The 21,565-nt window shown below is 40.4% G+C and overlaps 1 long non-coding RNA gene across 2 annotated transcripts; it reads right to left on the bottom strand.

Annotated features, from left to right (window-relative positions):
- Positions 1–1,552: 1,552 nt before the first annotated feature.
- LOC122547275 lies at positions 1,553–20,395 on the bottom strand. 2 transcript variants are annotated; one of them, XR_006310945.1, is made up of 3 exons: positions 20,308–20,395; positions 2,080–2,377; positions 1,553–1,760 (listed from the first exon to the last, which is right to left on the bottom strand). It is a non-coding gene; the product is annotated as an uncharacterized LOC122547275 (long non-coding RNA). The 2 variants fall into 2 exon arrangements; XR_006310946.1 differs by having other exon boundaries at positions 2,080–2,155.
- Positions 20,396–21,565: the final 1,170 nt, after the last annotated feature.

The raw sequence follows: 21,565 nt of genomic DNA, 5'->3' as shown, positions 1-21,565 counted from the left end.
GATGGCAACAACATGAATATCATAGAGGCATAATGTGGAGAGAAAGTGAGTGCTACTCTCCAGGATGTTGCCTGGGATGAAGAGACTTGGGTTGATTACCAGAGGAGAAGCACAGGAGGCTGAGCAGAAATCTGGTTGAGGTATACAAAACTTAGACATTTATTGGGTATATTGCAAGGATCTTTTCCCATGCCAGACATGTCTAAGACCAGGGGGCATAAGTTTAAGGTGATGGGTAAGAGGTTCAGATGACATCTGAGGATTTTTTTTAACCCAAAGGGTAGAAGAAAAACGGAATGCTCTCCTGAGGGGTAGTGGAGGCATGTACTCTTGCAACATTAAAGAAGCATCTGGATGAGCACTTAATATGCCAGGGCACAGTAGGCTATGGACCAAGTGCAGGTAAATGGGATTAACATTAATTTGGTGTTTGTTGGTCAGCATAGACACAGTGGGCCAAAGGGCCAGTTTCTATGCTGTATGACTCTATGACCTAGCATACAAAACAACTTGCAATTTCTTCACCTACAACCTGAGAACATCACCTCAAATTTTAACCATAATTTAAGATGTAAGTATATCCAAAACCCACTGCATTTTCATTGATGTACAGCTAGTTATATGAGTGTACATACCTGTCTGTTTGGGTTCATATCATGACAATCAACCATGATTGGATTACATTTTGCATGGACAGTGCATTTCATACTACCTGCCTACCCATGCAGATTTAGGTTTAAAAGTTGTTCATTCAGCAGTTACCTGCAAGTTAAATCAGTAGGGCAAACAACCATGAATCTCTTTAACCAATCAAAATGAAGGATGCCTACATTAGTAGAACAAGAAGGACTTGAAAATTAGAAGAGGATAAATGTAAATCCAATCAGGTTCAGCAATAAGTGAACTGAATTTAATGAATCTAAAAACAGCTCCTGATCCTTGTATGTCCAGACCACAAAACTGTTTGCAATCCAGTGCTGACAGTACTGAAACTGATATTCTCACACATTGACAGTAGGTATTTTTTACCACTTACTAAGCACCTGAATACAAAACATTTTAAAAGAATTAACAGCAGCAGTAATTCATAAACTTTTTGAATCTTGGATTTTGTATCGTTAAATGCCGTTTCGTTAAATGCAGTGGGGGTCCTAAATTGATGCCCCCAGGCCTATTCATATTAAAATTCAATGGATAGACAAGTTATGGCCAGATGAGGAGCAGTAAGATGACTCCTCCCTCTGTCTCAAACTTACATTGATTGTAGCAGAGTTTAACTGTTAAAAGAATGAGATATTGTCAATTCAGTATCTACTTAACTACATATAGCTCAGTATATAAAAAATAAGTCAGCCAGATTCTTTGAATGAACAAATAAGGAGTTAGTTTTATTGCTAAATCACACTCAGGCAAAGATATAGAAAATTATTGAAATTTCAAGACTTATCCCATTTTCTATGTCACGCATACACAAGCAGACATAAACGCAAGTTGCAAGGTTGCACAGGGATAGATTAATAGAAATTAAACTTCATAAGTAAAAGAAACATACAATCAGAAATTCCTTTGCTGATCTAGGTGCTGGTTTGAAGATGCCAATGCTTATTTAGGGTTGTTCTCCAGGACACAGTGGTGTTAAATTGACATCTTGCAATCATTCTGCGAAGACAGCCTTGTTGGTTCTGCCTGGTAGCGTCTGGTCCCGCCTTTTCTACTCTTGGCAGTCAAGGTGACTATGGTCAAATGATTAGCTGTCAAACCTGTAAAACCATGACGCCAAATAAGGAATTATCATTACTGCATCAGGTTGTTGGGGCTCCTCACTGACTGTTAAACATTCTATAGATCAAAATTGGTTACTGAGAGATATCATCAATTAGTCTCTTGTATTGTGTTAACCAATGTGATAGTCAAGGTGACTAAATATTAATACCTCAGCTATTAACTTTGTTATGAATATCTAACTCATAATCCATGAAATCTAGTTAGAATGTAACTTAGTTTTAATGCAACAGAAGCATGTAAAAGTATTATTTTAAAAGGCTGAGGTCATGTAGCCTTATGACGGAGTTGTCTTACCTCTTCATTTTCTTTGAGACGGTGGGTGGTGGGCTGGGGCAGGGGTCTCATTTCAGATTTTCCTTTACTCTGGGGGCTGATGAACAAATTTAGGAATAACAAAGTTTGCCAAATAAAGCAAATTCAATTTCAAGGGAAAAAAATCCAAAGGTGTCAACTGATAAATTTATATGAGTAACTAATTCAGGAGAAGAGATTTAACTATGAACATGTGAGTAGTTGTTGAGGCATTCTGAGTCAGAAAAGCGTACTAAACACTCCAAGGGTTAGATCCTCACAAGTGAAGAACTGGAACCCCCTGCAAAGAAGAAAACATTCTGAAAACATTGTAATGAGATTTAACAAGACCAACAGTGTCGCCATTGTCCGAGTGGGATCTGGCTTGACTGCATCAGCAATTTAAAATGCAGTCCATATACTGTTGGTAAATCACAATGCTGATGGGGAGGGAATTCCAGGATTTTGACCCAACAACTCTGAAGGAACAGCGATACGTTTTCAAGACAGGGTAGTGAATGGCTTGGAAGGCAATGTGAAGACTTATTTTGGTATTCAATGCAATCTTCTCACTTACTTCCTTGCCACTGGTTCTTCTAACCCTTCTATTCATTCAAAGTTTGTGAAAAGATTTGTAGCTCGGGTGCTCGTTGTTGTGGTTCTGTTTGCCAAGCTGGGAATTTGTGTTGCAGACGTTTCGTCCCCTGTCTAGGTGACATCCTCAGTGCTTGGGAGCCTCCTGTGAAGAGCTTCTGTGATCTTTCCTCCGCCATTTGTAGTGGTTTGAATCTGCCGCTTCCTGTTTTGGATTAGTCATGCTGAAAGAGCACAGCAGTTCAGGCAGCATCTGAGGAGCAGCAAAATCGACGTTTCGGGCAAAAGCCCTTCATCAGGAATAAAGGCAGAGAGCCTGAAGCATGGAGAGATAAGCTAGAGGAGGGTGGGGGTGGGGAGAAAGTAGCATGGTGCAGTCGGAGAGGGACTCCCTGAGATTCTTGTAGAGAGAGGAGGAAAACTTCTTCAAGGCAGGCATCCTTGCAAGAGGATTCACAGTAGGGTTAAAATCAACTAGGTAAAAACAAAGATTGCAGATGCTGGAAACCCGATTTTGGATTAGTGGCACTGGAAGAGCACAGCAGTTCTGCCACTTCCGGTTGTCAGTTCCAGCTGTCCGTTGCAGTGGCCGGTATATTGGGTCCAGGTCGATGTGCTTATTGATTGAATCTGTGGATGACTGCCATGCCTCTAGTGGGACTACTATAGTGGGACAACACTACTATTATAGGACAAGCCAAACAGAGAACAGCCAGGGAATTCCTAGAGGCATGGCACTCATCCACAGATTCAATCAATAAGCACATCGACCTGGACCCAATATACCGGCCACTGCAATGGACAGCTGGAACTGACAACCGGAAGCGGCAGATTCAAACCACTACAAATGCCGGAGGGAAGATCACAGAAGCGCTTCACAGGAGGCTCCCAAGCACTGAGGATGTCACCTAGACAGGGGACGAAACGTCTGCAACACAAATTCCCAGCTCAGCGAACAGAACCACAACTTCTATTCATTAAAAGACAATGTTCTAACAAGTCAGTTCCACGAGAGTCTTTAACAACTTTGTATACATCCTAGGGACATATTATGTCATAGAACTATGATGCAAATTATTTTCAGCCATTTTAAGTTTTAGTCAGAGCTCTTGGTTTCAGTTAAAAGCTGCCTTTCTGAAATGTCCATTTGTATACAAACAGCTATTAAAATTAGAATTTAATATTCCATAAAACACATCTTCAGAACAGCCACTTACTCATAGAATCTGTTAAGTTCTCATAAAATCAATACTACAGGCTTAGATAGAGTGGAGGGGAGTCCTACAATTTAATTTTTAAAAGGAATAGCATTTCCAATTTTTTGAAGCAGTGATCAACGCTATACTGAGTCTATGAATTTTTCATTATGATACAAAAGATTTTAGGTTCACAAACAGAAGACAGCATCACATATCAAGATAATATTAGCAATAAAGCAGTCATTTATATATATTGCTGTTCATGATCCATGAATGTTTTAAAGCACATTACAAACAGAGGTATTGTTTGAAATGCAGCCTCTGTTGTAATGTCAAATAGGCTCCAGAATGTGATCTATTTACTTTAGATCAGTACAGGGAGATGAACAAAAAGATGTCAGTAAAAATAATTAAAGAGCTGGATGATTAAAAGATCTTAATAATGTGGGCAGAATCAGGAAAAGGAGTTTAAATTGTCTAAGAGTTGAAATAAATTGAATACTATGCAATTCTTGTCCCAGAGAATTGAGATACTTTGGGAATACATTGTCAGTTGGTACTGAGTACGCAGTATCCTTAAAGACCCACTCTGGGAGAGTAAGGTTTGTGGAAGAGCAGTGCTCAGGTTAGGGAAGTAGTCTGTAGCCATCATAATGGTTATGATCTAGAAAACGTGGTGTTGGGTAGACCTGATGGGCAGGCAGATCTTTCTCGACAATAGTTTTGTATGTTCATAGGATTGTAAGGCAAGAAAGCTATGTAGCAATTACTGAATTACAAAATTCATGTCAAGAACAAAGTGTGGAAGTTATTATTGGTGATTACCAAACGTTTGTCTCATCGTATAATAATATCAGCTACTTAAATTGTCAATTGTATAGCTTTTCAGCATAAAATGCCTGTTAAGACAGAATATCATTTTATTAGAAAAAGTAATGACCAGGGTAATGGATCACCAGCACATAATAATGCATCATTATAGTCCAAAACCCAATTTGATGGTGGATATTCACTCATATGAGGTAGTAATGGATTAGAAAATACAGCATAGAGTTTACAGCACAGAGGTAAGTCTGTACAAATGGTTTTTTGCATTTTTTTTAATGCTCTACTCAATCCTTCTCCCACCTCTCTTCACCTAATCAGCACAACCATAATATTTTTGATTCCTCATGTTACCTACCTAACCTCCCCTTAAAAGCAGTTATGCTATTTATCATATAGTGTAGCTGAGGAAGAATTCCATATTATGACAACTGTTACAATCATACAGTGTATTTGCAAAGTGGTTAGTGAACTGTAAATTAATACAGTTCACTTACACTCTTTTAGTTTGTGATTTTTCAAAGTTTAGCTTGAAATAAGATCAAAGGTTAGCTTATTGTACAATTATTATCGAAGGTTATGAAGTAAAAATGTGACAAAGCTATGAAATAAAACAAAGGATCAACAACAACATATTTAAGGGAACAAATCTGCCATCCTGCCTGCTAAGTACCATCTACCACAACCCCTCAGCTGATAGATTAGTACACCTGCATGTTGAACACCACTTGGAGGAAGCACAGAAAATGACAAGGACCTAAAATATGCTCTGACTGGGAGACTTCAATGCTCAGTGGGTGAGCAACACCACTAATGATCAAGCTGGCTGGGTCTTAAAAGGATGCAATCCTAGTCTGGGTCTGCAGAAAGTGGTGAGGAAAAACAAGTGGGAAAAATCTATTTCATCTTGTCCTCACCAAAACCATCCAACACTGATAAATCCATGCATGACTGAATCAGTACGAATAATCACTACACAATCTTTTTGGAGACAACGTCCTGTCTTCAAGTTGAGAATACCCTCCATTTGTTTTACAGCAGCAACACTGCAAAATTGGATAGAGGTCAAAGAGATGTAGCAAGTCAAAACGTTCTAGCACACCAAAACCAGGAATCCATGAGACACTATTGTAAATCAACAGAATGTTTTCAACCACAATCTTTAATCTCATGGCTCAGCATATGCCCAATTCTACCATTAAAATGAAACTGGGAATCAATCCTGGTTCAATGAAGAGTGCAAGATGGCATGCCATGAACAGCACAGAGCTTAGCTGAAAATTTGGCATCAATCTGCTGAAGCTATAACCCAGGACTACTTGCATGCAGAACAGCAGAAGCAGCTCGCAGTTGACAGCACTGAGTAATCCCAAAACCAATGGATCAGGTCTAAATTTTATAATCCTGTCACATCCAGTCAGGAAAAGTGGTGGATATTTAAAAGACTAACAAGGGCTGGAGGGGTTCCATAAATAACCTCATCGTCAACAATGAAGAAGCCCAGCATAAGACTGGGTAATATAAACAGACAGAAGGCCAGAGATGGTTTCCTTACACAACTGAAGCTGGTTTGAAGGGAGAAATAACGTTGGATTAATGTTCAGCAGTTCATCCACACGATCACCTCAACACCTTCCAGGTTAAGCTCAATGAGTTCTCATGAAAATGATACTCTGAGAATTAAACTTTGCTAAAAGGAGACCAGAAATCAAAACGTTTTGCCTTGCACTCACCAGAACAAAGCAAAGAAACAAACTTGCAAAGAAGAGACACCATGTTATACAGCATTAGACACTGACATTATAAACGTCAAAGCCAAGAGGAATAAAGAAAACAATATGATGCCAGGACCGAGCATTGAATTAGCAGATCTTGAGGCAATGAAGCAAAATTACTTCGGAAATCAGTTACCAAATAAATAAGAGCAGGAAAGTTAAAAAAAGCCCAAAAGCCAACATTGAAATATACAAAAATATCCAACTTCCCAAGGGAACAACTCATCACAACCTCCCCGAGGTCCCCAACATCACAGATACTGGTTTTCAGCCAATTTGATTCATGCCCTGTGATATCAAGAAATGGCTGAACACTTCAAAGGTTATAGGTACTGATGAAAATCTGGCATTCGTACTGAAGATTCCTGTTACAGAACTAGCCGCATCCCCAGCCAAGCTGATCCAGTATAGTTCCAACACTGATATCTACTCAACAATTTTGAAAATTAAGCTGGTATGCCTGGAGCACAAAAAAAGCGATCACATCCCGCTTAAATAATTAATGTCGCATCAGTCTACTTTTGATTATCAAAGTGATGGAAGAAGTTGTGCATAAGTACTTGCAATAGAATAATATGCTCTCTGCTGCTCAGTTTGGGTTCCATGAGGGCCTCTCAGCTCCCAGTCTCATTACAGACTTGGTTTAAACATGGACAAAAGTGTTAAGCTACAGACTTTCCTTCCAGTCAAGGCAACACTTCGATTCCGACATGTAAACATTGATTCTTATAAAATGTTTCAGATAATTTTAAATAACACTGCTCCTTCAATATGTAACTTTTAACATAAAATCTTCACAACAGAACAAATGTGATGATGATATTAAACTTCAAGAAGTTAGAAGCATCCTGATAGAATGGATGGATAAGTAACAGGTGAAACTGAATGAACTGAAGTGATTTATTTTGGCAGGAAGAACCGGGGAATTGCATTAAACTTGGGTACATATCTAAAACAGATAGCGGGCAGAAATACCTTGCAGTATACATTTAAATATCATTGTTGGTAACAGGCCAGGCTGAGAGAGCAGTTATTAAAGCAGAACATGGGGCACATGTTATTTCGGACTGAGAAGAGATTTATTCACTCAGAAGTGGTCAATCTTTAGAATACTCCACTCCAGAGGACTGGGGATGCTCAGCTATCAGGTACGTTCAAGCTGAGATTAACAGGTTTCTGGATATTATAAACATCAACTAGTATGGTCCTGAAATACAAGATCAATCAGGATCTTGTTTTCTGGCAGAATGGGCACAACGGACTAAATAGCCTATTCCTGCCCCTATTTCTTACATTTTAAAAGCGTATGGGTTCCTGGGCTTAATAAACTGGGCAAAAACATATAAGTAAGGTAGGTATTATTAATGTATAGAAAACATTGATTCGGCCAGAAATTCATGAGTCATTTGTTAACGTTGTGTTGGAGGTTGACATATTATCAATTATTTTGTTCCAAACCCTTTTCAAGTAACAAATTTTAAATTTACTGTATCCAATTTAAATGATTTATCATCTAATTACAGTATTTTTACAATTTAATTATTTACTTTACAACCTTGTTACTATACTTCAACTCTAACAACCTAATCAATTTCGTAGCTAGTTGATGTTCATGTATGCGGATTGTAACTAATGTAGTGTACAAAATACCATGCAAGGACTGCACAAAACACTATATAGGACAAACAGGAAGACAGCTAACAATCCGCATACATGAACATCAACTAGCCACGAAACGACACGACCAGCTATCCTTAGTAGCCACACACGCAGACAACAAGCAACATGAATTCGACTGGGACAACACTACTATCATAGGGCAAGCCAGACAGAGAACAGCCAGGGAATTCCTAGAGGCATGGCATTCATCCACAAACTCCATCAACAAACACATAGACCTGGACCCAATATACCAACCACTACAGCGGACAGCTGAAACTGACAACCGGAAGCGGCAGGGACAAACCACTATAAACACCGGAGGAAACATCAAAGAAGCGCTTCGCAGCAGGCTCCCAAGCACTGATGATGTCGCCTAGCCAGGGGACGAATCGTTTGCAACAAAACTTCCAGCTCGGCGAACAGAACCACAACAACGAGCACCCGAGCTACAAATCTTCGCACAAATTTTGAAGAAAGGGTTAATGTTTCAAGTCTAGTCTAAGTCTTCCTCAGAACTGGATCTATGTGTACTATCTGAAAGATGCACTGCAAAAATTCACCAAGGATCTTCAAACAAGCCCATGAGCAATACCACTGAGATAGCAAAACATATTTGGGAAAATCACCACCTACAAGTTCTCCTTCAACCCATTCACCATTCCTTCAGTGTTGACAGATTAAAATTCTGGAACTCCTTTCTTAACAACATTGTGGGTCTACTTACACCAAATAGACTGCAAAAATTAAAAAGGCAGTTCATTCCCACCATCTCGAATACAATTAGCAATGGGCAATAAATGGTGGCCCTGTCAGTGATGCCAACATCCATGAATGAATAAAAAAAGCTCTAAACATCCACATAGGACATCAGATCATGATACCCTTCATGAACAACTGCCAAGTATCTTTTGCATCTTCACCAGTTCAATACTGTAAGACTATAAGATATCAGTGCAGAATTAGACCACATGGCCAGTAGAGTCTCCCCATTTGATTGTGGCTAATATGTTCTCAACCATATTCTCCTGCCTTCTCCCCATAACCTTGGTGATTCAGTGGTTAGCACCGCTGCCTCACAGCACCAGGGACCTGGTTTCCATTCCAGCCTCATGTGTCTGTGTAGAGTTTGCACATTTTTCCCATGTCTGCATGGGTTTCTTCTGGGCGCTCTGGTTTCCTGGATTGGTCATGGTAAATATGGTGTCCAGGAATGTGCAGGCTATGTGGACTAGCCCTAGTAAATGCAGCATTATGAGAATAGGGTTGGGGGTGGGTCTGGTTCTGGTTCCACACTGTAGCGATTCTATGCCTCTATGATAACCCTTGATGCCTCTGCTAATCAAGAACCTATCTCTGTCTTAAATACACTCAATGATTTGGCCTCCACAACCTTCTGTGGCAATGAGTTCCACAGATTCATCACCCTCTGGCTGTGAAAACCCCTCCTCACCTTAGTTCTAAAAGGTTGTGTCTTCACCCCAAGGCTGTGTTCTTGGAACCTAGTCTCTCCTACTAGTGGAAACACCTTCTTCACATGCATTCCATACAGGCCTCTCAGAATTCTATAAGTTTCAATGAGATTCCCCTTCACTCATTCATCTAAACTCCATTCAGCATTGATGCAGAATCCTCAACTGTTCTTTATACAACAAACACTTAAATCCTGAGATCATCCTTATGAATCTCCTCTGGACCCGTGTAAGCCAGCATATTGTTTGTCCAGGCCTAAAATGGCTCACAATATTCCAATTACCTAAAAGGAGAAGTTGGACAAACTTGGATCGCTTCACTAGAGCGTCACACTCTGGTGGGCAACCTGAAAAAGTATATAAAGTTATGAGAGGCCTGTATGGGGTAGATAGTGAAGAGTCCTTTTCGCACTGCAAATTCAAATACCAGGGAGCATAGGTTTAAGGTAGTGCCGCCAGGGAAAGTGGTAGAAACAGGTTACAAAAGCAATGTTTACTCAGCACTTGGGAAGACACATGAACAGGCAGGGAATAGAGAGATACAGGCCATGTGCAGGCAGATGGAGTTAATTTAGAACAGCATCACTGTGTTATGTTCTATGTTCTAATATGATCTGAACAAAGCCTTATACAGCCACAGCAGTACATCTCTGCTCTTGTATTCTTTAAAAACGAATGCTAACACCGTATTTGCCTTCCTAATTGTCAACTGAACCTACATGCTAACCTTAAAAGAATTCTGAACTAAGTGCCTAATCCTAAGTGCCTTTCTGCTTCAGATTTCCGAGGTTTTTCCCCATTTAGAAAATATGTTCTCTTCATCTCTGTTCTTCCTATCAAAGCACATAATCTCAGATCTTCCCACATTATATTCCATTTGCTACGTATTTGCCTGTTCAAGTCCTTCTGCAGCTTTCCTGCCTCAACACTACCTGCCCCTCCACATGTCTTTGTGTCACAGAGTTATACAGCATGGAAGCAGACCCTTCGGTCCAACTCAGCCATGCCAACCAGATACCTAAACTGATCTTGTCCCATTTGCCAGCATTTGGCCCATAACCCTCTCAACCCTTCTAATTCATGAACCTGTCCAGATGCCTTTTAAATGTTGTAATTATACCTACCTCTACCACCTCTTTTGGCAGCTCGTTTCATACACACACAGCCCTCTACATGAAAAAGTTGCCTCAGGTTCCTTTTAAATCTTTCCTCTCTCATCTTAAACCATGTCCCCTAGTTTTGGATTTCCCTACCATGGGGAAAAAAAACTTTGGCTATTCACCCCATCATGATTTTATAAATCTCTATAATGTAGCCCTGCTTCTTATCTCTGTCTTCATATCACATTCAAGTCCATTTTTCTCTCTCTTAGTAGTAGCTACTTCCCAGTCGAAGACATTACTGCAGTAATAAAACATATTCAATTGAGACATAGGTCCAAGGAAAACAAAACTGCCTTAAAAGCAAATAATCAAAGTTTGGTCAAATCAATTATCTCCTCCAGTGTAATTTATCTCCCTCAAATCCAATAGCCAGTTCTGAGGATGTCACACTATTTCTCTCTGTTGAGTTTCTTCAGTATTCTCTGCGGTTGGTTCCAGTATTTACTATTTGCTAATGCAAAAGTCAAATACTCTGTTCTGACGTAAGATAATAAAACTGCAGTGTTTACTCTGTTTCTCCTCTCACAATTGCTATTTGAGATAAATGTATTTCCAGTGTTTTCTCTTTTTATTAATTGTGGTATTAACTTTTTTTTTACTGAGTTCATAAGAAATAGCCCAGTATTAACATGTGAAACATTGTCAGGACTTGCCAAAACGATCACCTACATTGGTGGGAAAGGAAGTGTAGGTTTAGGCATCTTGTAAGATTTCTTCTTATCCTGTCTGCTAAGTTACAAACACTTAGTATTGAATCAAGTAGAACACTGATCATTCAGAATTATATTAAATTCATCTGAATTTATGTTAATATTGTACAGTAACTTAAAACTCTAGTATTACAAATTGAATTTAGTGCAAGATAAAGCAACACATAATACAAACGCAATTCATATTTTGGAGTAAAATTACATAAGTCAAATGAGATTAAAACAGTTTCTATTTCTTGAGGAGAAGTTAAGATTTGTAGGGAATGGCAAATGTCAACAAGAAATAAAGGTGTTTTCATTATTGCCTAGTAATTCCTCTCATAAATGCATAATAAGGTTTGTTTTTATTTCTGTTGGTGAAGGTTTTCAGTTTTTCTTCATGGAATCCCTACAGTAAGGAAGCAGACCATTTTGTCTAAGAGCATTCCACCTAGTACCACCCCACCCTAGCCCCGTAACGCTGCATTTACATGGCTAATCCACCTAACACATTCCTGGACATCATGGGCAATTTTTTATGGCCAATCCACCTAAACTGCACTCCTTTGGTGGAAACTGGAGCACCCAGAGGAAACCCACACAGACAAGGGGAGAATGTGTAAACTCCACTGAGCCACTGTACCACCTCAAGCCCAGGTACAGGACATTCAAACCTCATCTACCCTGACAATTCAGTGCAGAAATACTGTAGTTTTTGAACGGTCTTAATTCAGCTATCAAAAATGTGGACAGTTTCACATGTTAATTATTAACAGCAAGCACACAGACCACAGATACTGCATGGTAATATGCAAAGCTGTAATTAGGCCTTGAACTTGAAACGCAGAAGGTCCCCCAGTTACAGCAAAGTTTTGATGAAAATTCCCAGAACAAACACATATCTACTCAGATTTTGATCTTTCATGTCAGCTGTCCTTTGCGTTCTGAACCTAAATATCGATTAGTTGCATGGAAGGTGCTGCCTGGGGAGATGACAATTTACAGACTGGCAATTGATTTGGAACTCCCCAATACTCCAATCACCCTACTTGCAGGATGTTGGTTTTGTCACCCTGTTGATCATGGTGATCAATCATAATCTTCCACAAATATATTTGATTTAGACACGTGAGTAAATCTTATCAATAACTGATCATAATATTTAGTTTAACAAAATGTAAAGACTTTGGTCTGCTTTCTTTACCATCCAAATTTTTAGCTTAAAGAATCACAATCATTGCAAGGGCAGCAGGTTAATTAGCCCCTTTGATGTGCTCAATTCAGTAAGATCGTCTTAACTCAAACTTATGTTTTGAAACGTGTCTTAACAAAAATCTATTAACGTAAATTCTGAAATTTTCAATTGATCTAGCCTCAATAATGTTTTGAGAAAAGAGATCCTTACGAGGGTGTTCTAGGCCCAAACATTTTCAGCTACTTCATAACAATTTTCTCTCCATCACAAGGTCAGAAGCTGGGATGTTTCTCGATTGATACACAATGTCCAGCACTATTTGCGACTCTTTAGACATTGAAGGAGTCCATGTTCAAATGCAACAAGATTGGGACATTACCCAGTCTTGGGATGACAAATGGAAAGTAACATTTGTACCACACAAATGTCAGGCAATGACCATCACTATTAAGAGACAATCTAACCACTACCCTTTGAAGTTCAATTGTGTTACTATCACTGAATCCCCTACGATCAACATCCGGGTGTTATCATTGACCAGAAACTCAACTGGACTCGCCACGTAAACATAGTCATGCCACTTAAACACAATGGCTATAAGAGCAACTGCAAGATTAGGAATACTGCTGCGAATAACTCACCTTCTGACTCTCCTTCTGTCCATCATCTGCAAGGCACAGGTCAGGAGTGTGGTGGAATACTGCTCACTTACTTAGATGTGTGCAGCTCCAATAACACTCAAGAAGCTTGACACCATTCAGGACAATGCAGCCCACTTGACTGACACCACACCCACAAGCATCCACTCCCTCCACCACCAATGCTCAGTAGCAGCAATGTGTACTATCTACAAGATGCACTGCAGAAATTAAAAAAAGATGCCCTCAGATAGCATCTTCTAAACCCACAACCGCTTCCATCTAAAGGACAAGGGTAGCAGATACATAGAAACACCATCATTTACATGTTCCTCTCCAAGCTACTCATCATCCTGACTTGGAAATCTTGTGGTTCCTTCTCTGTCGCTGGGTCAACATCCTGGAATTCCCTATCTGATGGCATTGTGGATGTACCTGGAGCAGTTCAAGACAGCTCACCACCACCTCCTCAAAGGCAACTAACAGCAGACAATAAAAAAACACTGGCCAGCCAGTGACACACATATGCTACATGGTGAATTTTTAAAAAAACTTCCAAACTATTAATACTTCCTTCCCTGGGTTTCCTACTCACTTACTGGGGACCCTCAACACCTCCCTTGCCCCATTCACCACATAACTACTAAGTATTCTTCCATATAATTCTAGTATATTCATTTCAACCCTCTGGCTCAATGCAGGAAAATCTGGCCCAGCCCAAAGATAGACATAGAGTTATGGGGCATGGAAATAGACCTTTTGGTCCAACTCTTCCATGCCAAGTTTCCCAAATTAAACTAGTCCCATTTGCCTGCTTTTGGCCCATACCCCTCTAAACCTTTCCAATTCATGTAACTAACCAAATATCTTTATAATGTTGTAACATACCCACATCTACCACATCCGGTGTAGTTCATTCCACATACAAAACACTCTGATCTGGATGTAAGTTTGCTCACTGAGCTGGAAGGTTCATTTTCAGACATTTCATTACCATACTAGGTAACATCATCAGTGAGCCTCCGGTGAAGTGCTGGTGTTACATCTCGCTTTCTATTTGTGTGTTTAGGTTTCCTTAGTTTGGTGAAGTCATTTCCTGTTCTTTTTCACAGAGGGTGGTAGATGGGCTCCAAATCAATGTATTTGTTGGAATGCCATGCTTCTAGGAATTCTTGTGTGTGTCTCTGTTTGACTTGACCTAAGATGGATATGTTGTCCCAGTTAAAGTGGTGTCCTTCCTCATCTGTATGTAAGGATACGAGTGAGAGTGGGCCATGTCCTTTTGTGGCAAGTTGATGTTCATGTATCCTAGTGGCTAGTTTTCTGACTGTTTGTCCAATGTAGTGTTTGTTACAGTTTTTGCAAGATATTTTGTAAATGATGTTTGTTTTGTTCGCTGTCTGTATAGGGTCTTTCAAGTTCATTAGCTGCTGTTTTAGTGTGTTGGGGAGCTTGTGGACTACCATGATGCCAAGAGGTCTGAGTAGTCTGGCAGTCACTTCTGAGACGTCTTTGATATAGGGGAGAGTGGATAGGGTTTCTGGGCGCGTTTTGTCTTGTTTAGGTTTGTTGTAGAGAAATCGGTGGACTGTGTTCATTGGGTATCTTTTTTTTAAATACGCTGCATTTTCTGCTCTTCATAGTTCCTCGGTGTTGCTGTGTGTGCTGGCTCATTGAAGTAATGTTCGAATGTCGCTTCGTTTGTTGACGTTGGGATGATTGCTTCCATAGACCGGTATTTGGTCCATATGTGTTGTTTTTTCTGTAGATGCTGGTTTGAAGTTCCCCATTAACTGTTCACTCTACAGTGACATCTAGGAGTGGCAATTTGTTGTTGATTTCCTCTTTTGTGGTTTTATGTCAAAAAGGATATTATTGATGGTTTTGAAGGTCTTGACATCACCAACCCAAGGAAAGCTAAACACATAATCAGAAAGTGGGACATAACACCAGCGCTTCACCGGAAGCTCACTGATGATGTTACCTAGCATGGTGACAAAATGTCTAAAAACGAACCTTCCAGTTCAGCAAGCGAACTTACATCCAGAACCTCAACATGAGCTACAAATCTTCTCTAAACTCACGAACCACTCTAGAGTGAAAAAGTTGCCCCTCCTTTAAATCTTTTGCCTCTCACCTTAAAAATATCCCTCTCATCTGAACTCCCCACCAGAGGGACAATACCTTTGCTATTCACCTTATTTATGCCCCTCAATCTTCTAAGCTCCAGTGACAAATGTCCCAGCCTATCCAGCCTCTCTTTACAACTCAAACCCTTCAGTTCCAGCAACACATGGGATCTGCAGTGAGTGTAACATTGATGTTGCATGGTGCCATAGTGACATTTCCAGCCCTTTGACTTTTCAGGGCTCTCACCATAACAGGCTACCTGCCTCTCCTTCTGCACTAAAGAGTAATGCAAGCCACAGAGGCTGACAGCCTGCAATAAGCAAAGTAAGTAAGTGTAAGAAATCAATCTGATAGCCATAAGAAACATGTGATGTGTGTCTGTCCCTGCACACAATAGCAGTCAGACATATGTACACTATAGATGTCTATGAGCTTCAAGTGAAGTCTGAAAGGCTGAAGTAGTATGAGACCTGGACTGAGCTCAATCATAATGATGTGGTGAAGCTGGTAGTTTATCAATGCCAACTTCTTGGAAAAAAGGAGATGTGATTTGGAGATGTCGGTGTTGGACTTGGGTTAACTAAGTTAAAAATCGCACAACACCAGGTTATAGTCCAACAGGTGCATTTGGAAGCACTAGCTTTTGAAGCACTGTTTCATCAAGTGGCTGTGGAGCAGAATCATAAGATACAGAATTTATAGCAATAAATTGCAGTGTCATCGAATGTAATATCAAGCAAATTTAGCTTAAGTCTTTTATCTTTAAAAATGATCCTGTTAGTTTTGGTACCTTCATATGTAAAACCCAGAACTCTTTTAAAGTTACATTCTCAAGATAGCTTTTAACAATAGATGCCATTTTAGCTCAGATAATGCATTGAAAATGTGAAGTTAAAGTCTGTCTGCGTCCCATTGTTAGGTCAGACTGATTCTATTTCTAAAGTGAGATTTACAGAACTTTACATGGAATTATGCAGTTTTTGAACAAAATAAAATGTAATTCTGCAAGTACAAATTCATCCCACAAATCAATATATGTGTGTGCGTGTGTGCAGGGGAGACCGAGTGACTGTGTGCATGTGGGGGTGTGAATGTCTGTGAGAGTGTGTGTGTGTAATGGGGTATAAGTCTGTGAAAGGGTGGGTGTGTGTGTGTGGGGAGTGGGGTCACCTGTAGTGTGACATGAACCCAAGGTCCCAGTCGAGGCCATTGAGGAGATTGTTCATTAGGTGTCCAGATCTTCCTGCTATAACGTGACTTTTGCGTTTACGCTATACAAACGCACTATAGAAAACTGTTATAGAAAATCATGCTGTAGAAGATCACTGCAGAATATCACCAAGTCCACATTGTCTAAATAGATGTGCACAATTCGTCAAGCGCGTTATAGCCAACTCGCATTGACGAAACGCCCAAACAACCTGTACTGTGACTGTGAAGTGAAGACAGAGTTGGACAAAACAAGCAGTACCCATTTTGACTTTCATATAGGGAACTGGTGCCATCCAGTTTCCCAGGGAATGAGGAAACCTGGTAATTGCACATACATGAGGTAATTTGGGATAATAATGACGTGCAAATACATTGAAAATGATTAATAATCAGAGAGATATACAGCATGGAAACAGACCCTCCAGTCCAATTTGTCCATGCCAGTCAGATATCCTAAATAAAGCTAGTGCCATTTGCAGCATTTAGCTCATATCACTCTAAACCCTTCCTATTCATATACCCACCCAGATGCTTTTTAAATGTTGTAATTGTACCAGCCTCCACCACTTCCTCTGGCAGCTCATTCCATACAAACACCACCCTCTGCATGAAAATGTTGCCCTTGGATCCCTTTTAAATCTTTCCCCTCACCTTAAACCTCAGCCCTCTAGCTTTAGACTTCCCCAACACGGGAAAAAGACCTTGTCTATTTACCGTATACATGCCCCTCATAATTTTATAAACTTATATAAGGTCACCCCTCAGCTGATGCCCCTGGGAAAATAGCCTCAGTCTAGCCACAGAAAATAGCCTCTCCCTATAGCTCAAACCGTCCAACCCTGGCAACATCCTTGTAAATGTTTTCTGAACCCAATCAAATTTCACAACATTCTTCCTATAGCAGGGAGACCAGAATTGCACACAATATTCCAAAAGTGGCCCAATCAATATCCTGTAAAGCCACAACAAGACCTTCCAATTCCTATACTCAATGCAAGCATACTAAATGCCTTCTACCTTTGATTCCATTTTCAAGGAACTATGAACCTGCACTTCAAGGTCTCTCTGTTCAGCTACACTCCTCAGGACCTTTTCAAAATGCAGCACCTCACGCTTATCTAAATTAAATCTATTTGCCATCCTCAGCCCATTGGGCCGTCTGATCAAAATTCCTTTGTATTCTGAGGTAACCTGCTTCGGTGTCCACTATACCTCCAATTTTGGTGTAATCTTCAAACTTAGTAATCGTATATCCTATGTTCACATCCAAATCAGTTATATAAATGACGAAAAACAGTGGACCCAGTGACCGAAACTTGTGGCACGCTGCTGGTCACAAGCCTTCAGTCTGAAAAGCAACCCTCTACCATCACCCTCTTCGACCTTCAAGCCATTTTTGTATCCAGATAGCTAGTTCTCCCTGTATTCTGTGTGATCTAGCCTTGTTAACTAGTCTACCTTACTAGTCGAAAGCCTTACTGAAGTCTACAAAGATCACATCCACTACTCTGCCCTCGTCAATCCCCTTCCTACATCTTCAAAAAACTCAATTAAATTAGTGAGACACAATTTCTGGTTGGACCGGAACTATATCAACAAACACATTGACTTGGATCCCATTTACCTGAGAGAAATAATTAGAAGTGACATCACAAATCCAAGGAAACCTAAACACATAAATAAAAAATGGGAACTACAACCAGTGCTTCACTGGAGGCTCATTGATGATGTTACCTAGCATCGTGACAAAACGTCTGTAAACGAACCTTCCAGCTCAGTGAGCAAACTTACATCCAGAACCTCAACCTGACCTACAAATCTTCTCAAAACTCACTAAGACTATTTTCTTAGCTAGATGGCAGCAGCGTTATTGGTGAAAAACATTCTTGTTGCTATTGCATAATAACAACACAAAGCAGTTTCCTTCATTTGTTGCTTAATTTTGGGAGACTCTACTCTTCCAGGGCAATCCAAGGTAAATTGGATACATTTCAGAACTATATGACACCCTTGGGCCCATTCATGAGTGTGTGAGATAGATGGCAAGAAATTAAGTGATCAGAGAGTCCATTATCATGCCAGATTTAGAGTCACAGGGAGTCACACAGCCATACAGCATAGAAACAGACCCTTCAGTCCAAATCGTCATTGCTGACGAAGTTTCCCAAACTAAACTAGTCCCATTTGCCTGCATTTAGCCCATATCTTACTAAACCTTTCCTATGCAATGGAGATTATAAGTGTATCCTATAAACTTTTCTAGAGGTTCAGAATGGCAAAACTAAATTAAAGCATGTTCTGAATTAATTTCTTGTATAGTTATTTCAGGATCTATATTGTTAATTGGTTTCATCCTGGAGGCAACACCATTGAATATTTTTAAGTCAGAGGTAAATAGGTTCTTCACCATCAAGGAAATCAAAGTGTATGATATATAAAATTGAATCTAAACACATTAAAGCCACAATATCTTCCTGAATAACAGAGCAGACTTGGGAAGCTGAACTGCCTACTTCTGATCCTAATTCACACATTGTTGAACTGCTGCAATCCATGTGGCATAGATAGACTTAAAGTGCTCTTAGGAAGGAATCTCCTGGGTTTTGACCTTGTTAAAGCAAAGTTCCAACTCAGAATTGTGGTAATGTGCACATATCTCTGCTGTCTTTATCCTTCTTGACGTGGTCATGGTTTGACAGATGCTGCCGTTGGTGAATTTCTGCAGTTCATTTTGTAGATGGCACAAGTGCAACTACTGAGTCTTAGTGGTGGAGGGAGTGAATGTCTGCAAATGTGGTGCAACAAGTGGACTGTTTGTCCTGGGTGGTGTCAAGTTTTGTTAGTGTTATTGGAGCTGCACTTATCCAGACAAGTGGGAAGCATTCCATTATATTCTTTGTAGATGGTGGACAGGCTTTTGGGAAATCGTAAGGTAACCAACTCAGTCAATTGTGTACATTGTCATATATACAGTACTCTCTTTGCAGAATAGAACAAATTGCATGATTGTCTGTGTGCTACTGCTGGTTAATATTTACCTGCCAGCACATTTTTTCTTACACCAAATCACCCTCTGATGTGAAGGGTAAAATATGGTTTCAAAAAAAAGTAAAACAAGCTTGATGCAATTTCTTGCAGGATCGCCTAAAATTCAATGTTACAAACCATGGCTTAAGTAGATGATTATGGAAGTAAGCTATAGACTGATCAGTTCGCTGCTGAATCTGGAAACGGAAAATCTAAGACCCTGGGAAGAGAAACATAAGGGGGACCTAATTCACATTCCAAGTGTTTAACACCATGTAGTTAAAAATCACACAACACCAGGTTATAGTCCAAGAGGTTTATTTGCAAGGTTATCTTTCAAGCGCTGCTCCTTCATCAGGTAGTTAGTGGGGCAGGATCATAAATACTTCCAAATAAACTGTTGGACTACAACCTGGTGTTGGATGATTTTTAACTTTGTGCACCCCAGTCCAACACTGGTACCTCCTCATCAAACCGTCATGTAGTTGGTGCTTCTTATTTTTCCTGAGAGGCGTTATGAACCCTGGTTTATGGTGATTCTGCTATCTGACATTTCCAACACTCAGGGAGGATTCACTGTTCCAACATCGAACCGCAGCTATCCAGGAACACACTCACTCACTCACTCACCCTGACCACACTCACTCACTCACCCTGACCCTCCAGCTGCCGACTCTACACACCCAACACGAGCGGCGGAATAGGCCTCACGGAAACACCAGCTGAACGACCCGCCCCCCCCGAACCCCAGCTCTCGATCCCACCCCTGACACACTTGGTCCCGCCCACTCGTGATCACGGCCCCACCCCCACGATTCTGGGCCCTCCCCCTTTGGAGACTCCCGGAGGAAGGAGAATTTGGAGAGTGGATGCCAGTGTGGAGGGAGAGGGTGGGGTGGAGCACAGTGGCTCAGGGATGCAGCAAAATAAATCCTTTCTTTCATGTGTCAAAAACAGCCAAACATTGGGGTTACTTTCTATTTCAGAGTAAGGCTCTGTCACAGCTGGAGGAATGCACTTTAAAAGGCTCCTGTGTAGCACAGCTAACAAGGACCAAATAACTTGGTGTTATACTTTAACTATGCTCTGCATTTTATTAATATATGCCAGAAATTAGGAAAGACAATATAAAAAGATGTGGAGGTGCCAGTGTTGGACTGGGGTGGACAAAGTTAAACACCAATTTGTAGTCCAACAAGTTTATTTGGAAGTACTAGCTTTTGGAGCATTGTTCTTTCATCAGGTCTGAAAGCTTGTACTTCCGTTGGACTACAAACTTCTGTTGGACTACAAACTGGTGTGTGATTTTTAACAATGTGAAGATAAGGGAAACATTCAGATCCAAAGCCTGAAGACTGTGGATGGAATATCTGAATTCCAATCCTGCAGGGAACTGGGTGGGTGCAATGTCAACCCCAAGCTAGGGAGACCTGCACAATGCCACAATATGTTACTATTTGAAATCAGGTCCATTAGCATCTGTTTAGTTAGAGAAATAGAGATATACAGCACAGAAACAGACCCTTCGAACCAACCATCCACGCCCAACAGGATATCCTATATAAATCTAGTACCATTCGTCAGCATTTTGCCCCATATTCCTCTAAACCTTTCCTATTCATATACCCATCCAAATGCCCTTTAAATGTTATGATTGTACCAGCCTCCAACACTTCCTCTGGCAGTTCATTCCATAGACACACCACTTTCTGCATGAAAAAGTTGTCCCTTAGGCCCCTTTTATATCTTTCCCCTCTCACCTTAAGTCTATGCCCTCTAGTTTTGGATTCCACGACCCCAGGGAAAAGACGTTGCCTATTTACCCCATCCATGGCCCTCATGATTTTATAAACATCTGTAATATCACCCCTCAGCCTCTGCTGCTCCAGGAAAAATACCCCCAGCCAATTC

The sequence above is a fragment of the Chiloscyllium plagiosum genome, unplaced genomic scaffold, assembly GCF_004010195.1.
Source record: "Chiloscyllium plagiosum isolate BGI_BamShark_2017 unplaced genomic scaffold, ASM401019v2 scaf_687, whole genome shotgun sequence".
Lineage (NCBI taxonomy): Eukaryota > Metazoa > Chordata > Chondrichthyes > Orectolobiformes > Hemiscylliidae > Chiloscyllium > Chiloscyllium plagiosum.
The sequence above is the reverse complement of the archived record's forward strand: the minus strand, read 5'-3'. Positions and strand labels throughout refer to the sequence as shown.